Here is a 7,501-nt window from a genome sequence, read left to right on the forward strand (position 1 = left end):
TAGCACCCAGCACAAAAGAGTTACAATTTGACCAATAGCATTGCAGCAAATGAGCGGGAACCAATCATATTGACCGTTCGATGATCAGTAGCAGGAATGACGTCATGAACACGTCACGACCACGTCATAGCTGTTATTTTCCATCGCGCCGGTTGAGGTTGACCTCAGGGTCACACTGTCGCCTCGCAGGCGTCCCCTCTACTCTTCTCATGGTCTGCACCGACCAATGTACTTGCTGACCCGTGGTGGCAAGTATGCTTAACTCCCTGTATCTACTTCCTGCCTGGACATACGGCGGCCTCCGTATTATGAAAGTGTTCCTGGTTAAGTAGGCATTCTGGAGATACCCAACATGCCAGGTTACTATCCAGGGTTAACAAAAATAGAACCTTGTGCATGAAGTCGGTGCACTGTGCACTGCAATGAGCCATTCTAGTCAGCTGTGGGAGAATCTTGACACACACACTCTCACACATTTCTTATTTCTGGACCGCGAATTGTTATGCCAGCTGTGCGGTGCTGAGCAAACCACTTGTATACAGCCTCATTCAACTGAATATGCTTTGAAGGCTTCAAAGTTTTCGTATTGCACCCTCTGCTACTACTTACACCTTCACTTTCACTGGTTGAAATGTATTTTTGAAACTGCTTTTTGTTTCCTTATATCAGAAACCGTACTAGTGCCTATATTAAAGTCCTTGGCAACACTCGAAGTCGACCGGCCACTTTCACAAACTTGTTTAACACATAACTTATCTTTAACTGTTAGGGTAATCTTCTTCCTCTTAACACCTTCAGGACAATTGATGCTGCTACAGACAGTCTTGGCCAAAAATGTTCAAAGTCACTATGAAAACAAAAGTTACTTAAAAAAATGATTTCACTGATGGTGCGGCACTGGTATAATGCGAGGGTTGGCAGCACATGGGCTGTTTGGCTAAACCAGGCCTAGACGGGTCCACTTGGGGCAGGCAGGCAGGCACATTATGTAGACAGACAGAAAAAAACTCCCAATATTTTTGGAGCAAACTTCAGCCTGCACAAATTCTTTTTAGGAAACTTGTATATTTGTTATAACACAGTATTATTTAATACTATTTCTTTTGTTTTTGACCGTTATGAATTGTTATAAAATTATTTACAATTACTGTACTGTATAGTCCCCCTCTGTATGCCCCTTATCCCCCATGCAGTCCCTTCCAATGCTCCCCTTTCTCCCAACACCACCCACCCACCTGCTCCTGCACCACGCACTTCAAGCCACAGCCATACAGGATTAATACGGTACAGCCCGATGCCCACCTTTCTGATCTGGAATAATCTCCACTTGTCCGGCATATGGACAACATCGGTAGCAAGTTAACCGGCTCAGATTTTAACTCGAACAGTATACGATGATCCAGCCAAATATCCGCTAATCTGACTATGGCCATTTTGGCCGGATAGGGAGATAACTTAATCCGGCCACGATTTTTGCCAGAATAGCGTGTTTTCCGGATTGGCAGATCCCGGATTAGCGAGCTTCTCGAGTACTACAATAACAGCCAAGCGTTTGTAGGAACCATTTATTATTATTATAGTAAAGTTTATTATTTGTTCATCTGTTTCTTGTTTTATTCTGCCACTTACACACTGCAAGGGTCAAAGCAGTTTTTTTTTATGTGATTGAGAGCCAAACCACTTTGGCCCAGTATTGCTGCACTACTGCATCACATCACAATATACAGTACAACCTCGATTCAACGTACGATATGGGACCACCCCCAGTTCGTTGGAGCGTTGGATTCTTTGCAAGAGGTGACCTTCAGGAGGCGTTTGTGTCAGTGTCTTTTTTTTCTTGTTACAATAAAAATGCATTATCATATTACATACTCTACCTATATATTACTTCTCTACTAAAAAATACTGTAATTCATAAATTTTCATTATTGTTGAAGTTATGTTCATCTTGAAGTTGTGAATGCTCTACAGTAAATATGTACTGCAGTGCATTATGCCGTTAGCACTGTGTTGATTAAAAGTAGTTCTGCAGTATGTTAAGTACTACAATACAGTTTATGAAAACTATTGTACACTAAAATTACTGCAACTTTAATTTTAACACTGTGTACACACTTAAATTTAACACTTGTTCTAATTGTTCACGCCACACACGATGTTTTTAGATGTTTACATCAGCTTTGCTGGTGCTCGCTGCTGCTGTGGGTTCAGCTGTTTCTGAGCTGGTGCTGGCTGCTGTTGTACCAGTGCTGGGTACAACTGTGCTCGTGCTGGGTACAGCTGTTGTACCAGTGCTGGGTACAACTGTGCTCGTGCTGGGTAAGGCTGTTGTACCAGTGCTGGGTACAACTGTGCTCGTGCTGGGTACAGCTGTTGTACCAGTGCTGGGTACAACTGTGCTCGTGCTGGGTAAGGCTGTTGTACCAGTGCTGGGTACAACTGTGCTCGTGCTGGGTAAGGCTGTTGTACCAGTGCTGGGTACAACTGTGCTCGGGCTGGGTACGGCTGTTGAACCAGTGCTGGGTACAACTGTGCTCGTGCTGGGTAAGGCTGTTGTACCAGTGCTGGGTACAACTGTGCTCGTGCTGGGTACGGCTTTTCTCGTGCTGGGTACGGTTGTTCTCGTGCTGGGTACGGGTTTCTCGTGCTGGGTACGGTTGTTCTCGTGCTGGGTAAGGCTGTTGTACTAGTGCTGGGTACAACTGTGCTCGTGCTGGGTACGGTTGTTCTCGTGCTGGGTACGGCTGTTCCTGTGTTGGGTACGGCTGTTCTCGTGCTGGTTGATTTTCTGCTACTAGTTCTTGCAAAATATTGCTTCATTTTTGGCATTAATAAGGCACTATTAGTAAGCCCCTGAGACATTTTGTTTTATAACCAAAGAGCTGTAGTAAAAAAATGGTCCATTCCACGATTATTCTTCCACCGGCGGATAAATACTGTATGTCAATCGTAAACAAAGTGAAGGGCACTGGGTGCATACTGTACGAACGCCGACTAAGTCTATATGTTCACCCTTCAGTAGGCTGGTATTTAAGCCAGATCCAGTAACAAATTTTTCTTAAATATTCGATTTACATTAAATTATATATTTTTGGGTTATATATTTAGTTTAGCAACATTATTACGATAATAAGAGCTATAAAAAATACTTACTTTGGAACTGATTTATTAATTTTATTATTTTGAATCCGTAGGTCACTGAACTGTGGCGATGAAATCGAACATAACAAGCATGGTGTTGTGTGGACAGGGATTAGACCTGTCCACTCGCGCTGGAGTTGTGCTGCCAATAACGTGAATAATTTGTCAAATAGCAGATATCTATCATATTACAATATATTTTTGGTTTTATTTACTTTAGTTTAATTAGGATAATAAAGAGTTATTAAAACACCAGTTTTAGAAATGATTTATTAATGTAAAACGTTCAAAGTCATGGGTCACTGAACTATGACAACACAGACGAAAGTGAGTGAAACCTCACTGTAACGTGAGGTTTACTGTACAGTATTTCCTTATCTGTCCACCCTCACTTCTTGTTTCATCACAGAAAATGTATATAAGAAGATTTCAACACATTAGCTAGCTATTCACACTTCAGCCTCTAAATTAATTTACAAAGATACGTGTGCCACAAATCGGTGAACGAAAATCATGGAAACTCAGTCGTTTACATGTGTGGAAGACTCTGGCTGGTGTTTGGTTAATATGCTACTCCCTGGTAGAATCTAGTGCTTCAGTTAGCTTCTTCTTAAGCATTGAGGATGCTGGGTTCTCCATTTCTGTCTAACATACTCCAACAAGTGCATTCTTCTTGGTTAGGGTAGTTAGTGGAGTTGCTCTGGACGTGAAATTTGGAATGAAAGTTCTATAGTACCCTGCAAGTCCCTGGAATGACTAAACCTGAGTCTTGGTGGCGGGTGGAGCGGCTTCACTGATCTGTGCCTCTCAGGCAGAGGCCTGGTGAACCCTCCCCCTATCACGTGACCAAGGTACCTGACCTCCTTGAACCCCAACTCACACTTAGTGGGTTTTGCAACCATTCCTACTTCTTGTAGTCTTGCCAACACCTGCCTTAGCAAGCTCAAATGTTCTTCCCACGTCGCAGAGTGGATGAGCACATCGTCCACGAACACTTCTACTCCAGTAATTCCCCCCAAGACCTTGCACATAGTTCTGTTGAACACGGACGGAGCGTTCACCAGTCCAAACGGGAGGACTGTGAACTGGAAGAGACCTTCGCTTGTCATGAAGGCAGTGCAGCGCTTACTGTCTTCATCTAGTGGACTCTGCCAAAATCCTTTTGTCAGATCCAGCTTGAAGAAAAAGCAACTGGAAGCTAACTTTGAGAAGATCTCATTTTGATTGAACAATGGTTCAGCATCAAACTCTATGATGGAGTTCAACTTCCTGAAGGGGGCATTAGTTCCAAATATGCCAAAAATATTCAATAAATGAAAACTCGTTCGATTTCAATCAAACTTTTTCGACGAGTTGTATATGAAAAGGGTTTAATCTGGTCCAAGTCTCAGCATCGTAGCATAAATAGCAAGGGAGAAAAAATATTGAATTATGTGTCACAAATTTTCCAAAATGGTCAAAAATTAACATCATACACAAGTGTCAATTGGTTGATGTCAACCTCAGCCACAGATGGCAGCACCTTAGACTTTAATTTGTAATTATTTATTTTTAAGTAACATAAACGGAGTTGCTATTCTTTCATTTGTATTCAATTTACATGAAACTTTCACCTTATATGTAAAGTTTATGTCTCTAAAATCTGATGACAGCGTTTTTTCCTAAGTTCATTTATTGATTTTATAATAGTAATAAACATGATATATTTGCATAATTTTTTGGGGGAACTTTGACTATTTGTATTAGTAAAACCAAACATATTTTGGAAAATCCGTGGCATCATGATCCTTTATTATATGCTAATGTGTCAGAAAAGTGTCATAGAATGATTATATCTGAAACGTGTGGTTGTAGCAACTCACTGAAAATGAGTAATATTCGTTGAAAAAAAAAAATCCTTTTTCATATACAACTTTTCGTATACAACTAGTCAAAAAAGATTTGTTGACATTGAACAAAGTTTAAAAAACTAACTAATGCCCACTGAAGTCGAGGCAGATGCGCACACCTCCCCCAGGCTTCTTCCCTAACACCATCGGGCTTGAGTACGGTGAGGTCGACTTCTTTATTACTCCCGCGTTAATCATGGATCCCAGTTCTTCTCTCACCTGTGGTACAAGGTGGTGAGGAACAGGATATGGTTTTGTTAATACTGCTTGCTGCTCTAGCAAAGGTATGCGGTAACCCTCTACCTTTGCTGCTCAAGTGACGTCAGAGAGTATCTGCTACCAGTCGAGTAACCTGGTCGACTTGATCTTCAGACAGCTGATCATCAACCTTAACATTTCGGTGTGTCTCCTGCTGTTGTTTATTCAAGAGATCCGGTTGACCTACCTCCTCATCGTCTGTTATCACTGAAACACCGGCGATCATTGCTAAGGGCAGGGGGTGTTCGGTCGGTCCTGTCGATGTCGAGCTATGTGGTCCTCTCCTGCTCTTACGTCTCACATGCTTCTTCAGCTTTGTGGATCCATCTACAGGTGGGTCCTCGTAGCGTTTGAGCATATTGACGTGGTACTACTTCTTCTTGGCACCATCGACGTCGAGCTCGTAGTTTAACAAGTGCAAGCACTCCACTACCGTGAATGGGCCCTTCCACTGCAGCAAGAGCTTGTTCCTGCTGGTGGGAAGTAACAAAACTACCTTGTCACCTGCACTGAAATTGTGTTCTTTTGCTTTTTTTCACCTTTGCAGACACTCCCTGAATGTCTCGTAATTTCAAGGGTTTTCCTGGGCGAATCGGCTTGTTTCTCTCGGACCTCGTAGTGACAGTTGCCACGTGCGAGTTACCTGTTAATGGAGCTGCTGTCGCTTGAACCCTAGGTTTTGCTTCTCCCTCCATTACTTCACAGCTTGCCTTCTCTCCCTTATTCTTCCCCTTGTTTTTCAGCTGTGAGGGGGTGTGATCACTCCCTGTGACGTCACCCCGGGTGAGTCACCCATTTCCCCAGCTGACTGAGGACGGCTGCACCCAACTGAGGCAGCTTCCTCACTCTCTCCCCGTGTTCTCTGAGGATGGGCTTGAGCAGTCAGAGACTCCAAGGGACATTCCCCAGTAAAAGTCCATATACAGCACGTTCCTGTTGAACGGCACGAATTTTTTCTTTGATGTATGGTACGTCGACCCACACATACACCTCCACCCTCTCCTTAGCATAGCCATATGAGGATTGGATATAGATGTGTCTACTTGTCTCATCCTGGCGTTACTAAGCTATTTCTCACCATTTGGGTGGTGGTGCTATTGTCATGGACGATTTTCGCCAATTTTCCGTTAACATTTCCGTCCATCACCTCAAGGGTCTAAGTTAGTGGATTTTTTCCAATGTTGGGATGTTTCTTCAACCTGTCCTCTTAAAAAGAACGTCAACATTTGCCGTTTGACTCTACGGCTGTTTTTGGACGTTATTTTGTGTAAAACTACGTCTATTATCGCTTCCATGGACTATCTCTTGTTATACAATGAAATACCACAATCTTATTATTCTATAACTCACTGACTATGCTCTGATATTTGTTCTTCAAGTAAAAATATATTTTTTTTTGCCTTAATTAGGCCATAATCCAGAAAATTCCAGCCTATCGATCTTTATATTTAGGAAAACATCTAATAAATTTGGAAATGAATTTTTCGTTCGCCGACAGTTGCCTGTTACTATTTAACCCTCTATGCTTTAATGTCGCTGGTCATTGTGACTTTCCCAGGATTTATATAGGTTTCGTAGTAGCATTTAGTCAGACTACAGTAATTTAACTAATGGGAAACCTCTATAGTTGTCGTAAATTAATAATAATCATTTATCAAATAATAAATTAGCAAACATATGCAACATTTTATGTTACGACTTTTCGGGTAGGCCGTTCTGTTTGTTTACAACCCCAATGGTTCAAAATACACAATACTTTTAATATATAAGTGACTAAGTATGCTCTAATATATGGTCCTCAATGAAAATTATCGTTTTTTTTTTTTGTTAATTTGTCCATAATGAATAAGATTCCTTACTGTTGATCTTTATATTAAGAAAAACATCTAAACAAATTGGTATTGTGTTTTCGTTCAGATAAAGTTTCCAGATACTATTTCCTAGTTATCAATTAATGTAGGTGGTTATTTTAATTCGCGGCTACCAGGGGCTTTCTCCCATTATACAATATAAATGTACTCACTAACTATTCTCTGGTATCTGTTCTTCAAGTAAAATTACCTATTTTTTTGTTTAATTAGTCCATAATTCACAAAATTCCTTCAGGTCGATCTTTATATTTAGAAAAACATCTAATCAATTTGGAATTTAATTTTTCGTTCACCTACAGTTACCTGCTATTATTTCATTGTTATATTTTATGTCGCTGGTCA

At 41.2% G+C, this 7,501-nt stretch overlaps 1 protein-coding gene across 1 annotated transcript in view; it reads right to left on the reverse strand.

Moving 5' to 3' along the window:
- The window catches only part of LOC138362745 (ankyrin repeat domain-containing protein 1-like), a 232,824-nt gene that overhangs the window by 216,135 nt on the left and 9,188 nt on the right, over nucleotides 1–7,501 (reverse strand). The window lies entirely within an intron of this gene.

This window comes from Procambarus clarkii, chromosome 9, assembly GCF_040958095.1.
Source record: "Procambarus clarkii isolate CNS0578487 chromosome 9, FALCON_Pclarkii_2.0, whole genome shotgun sequence".
In the NCBI taxonomy this organism is placed as follows: Eukaryota; Metazoa; Arthropoda; class Malacostraca; order Decapoda; family Cambaridae; genus Procambarus; species Procambarus clarkii.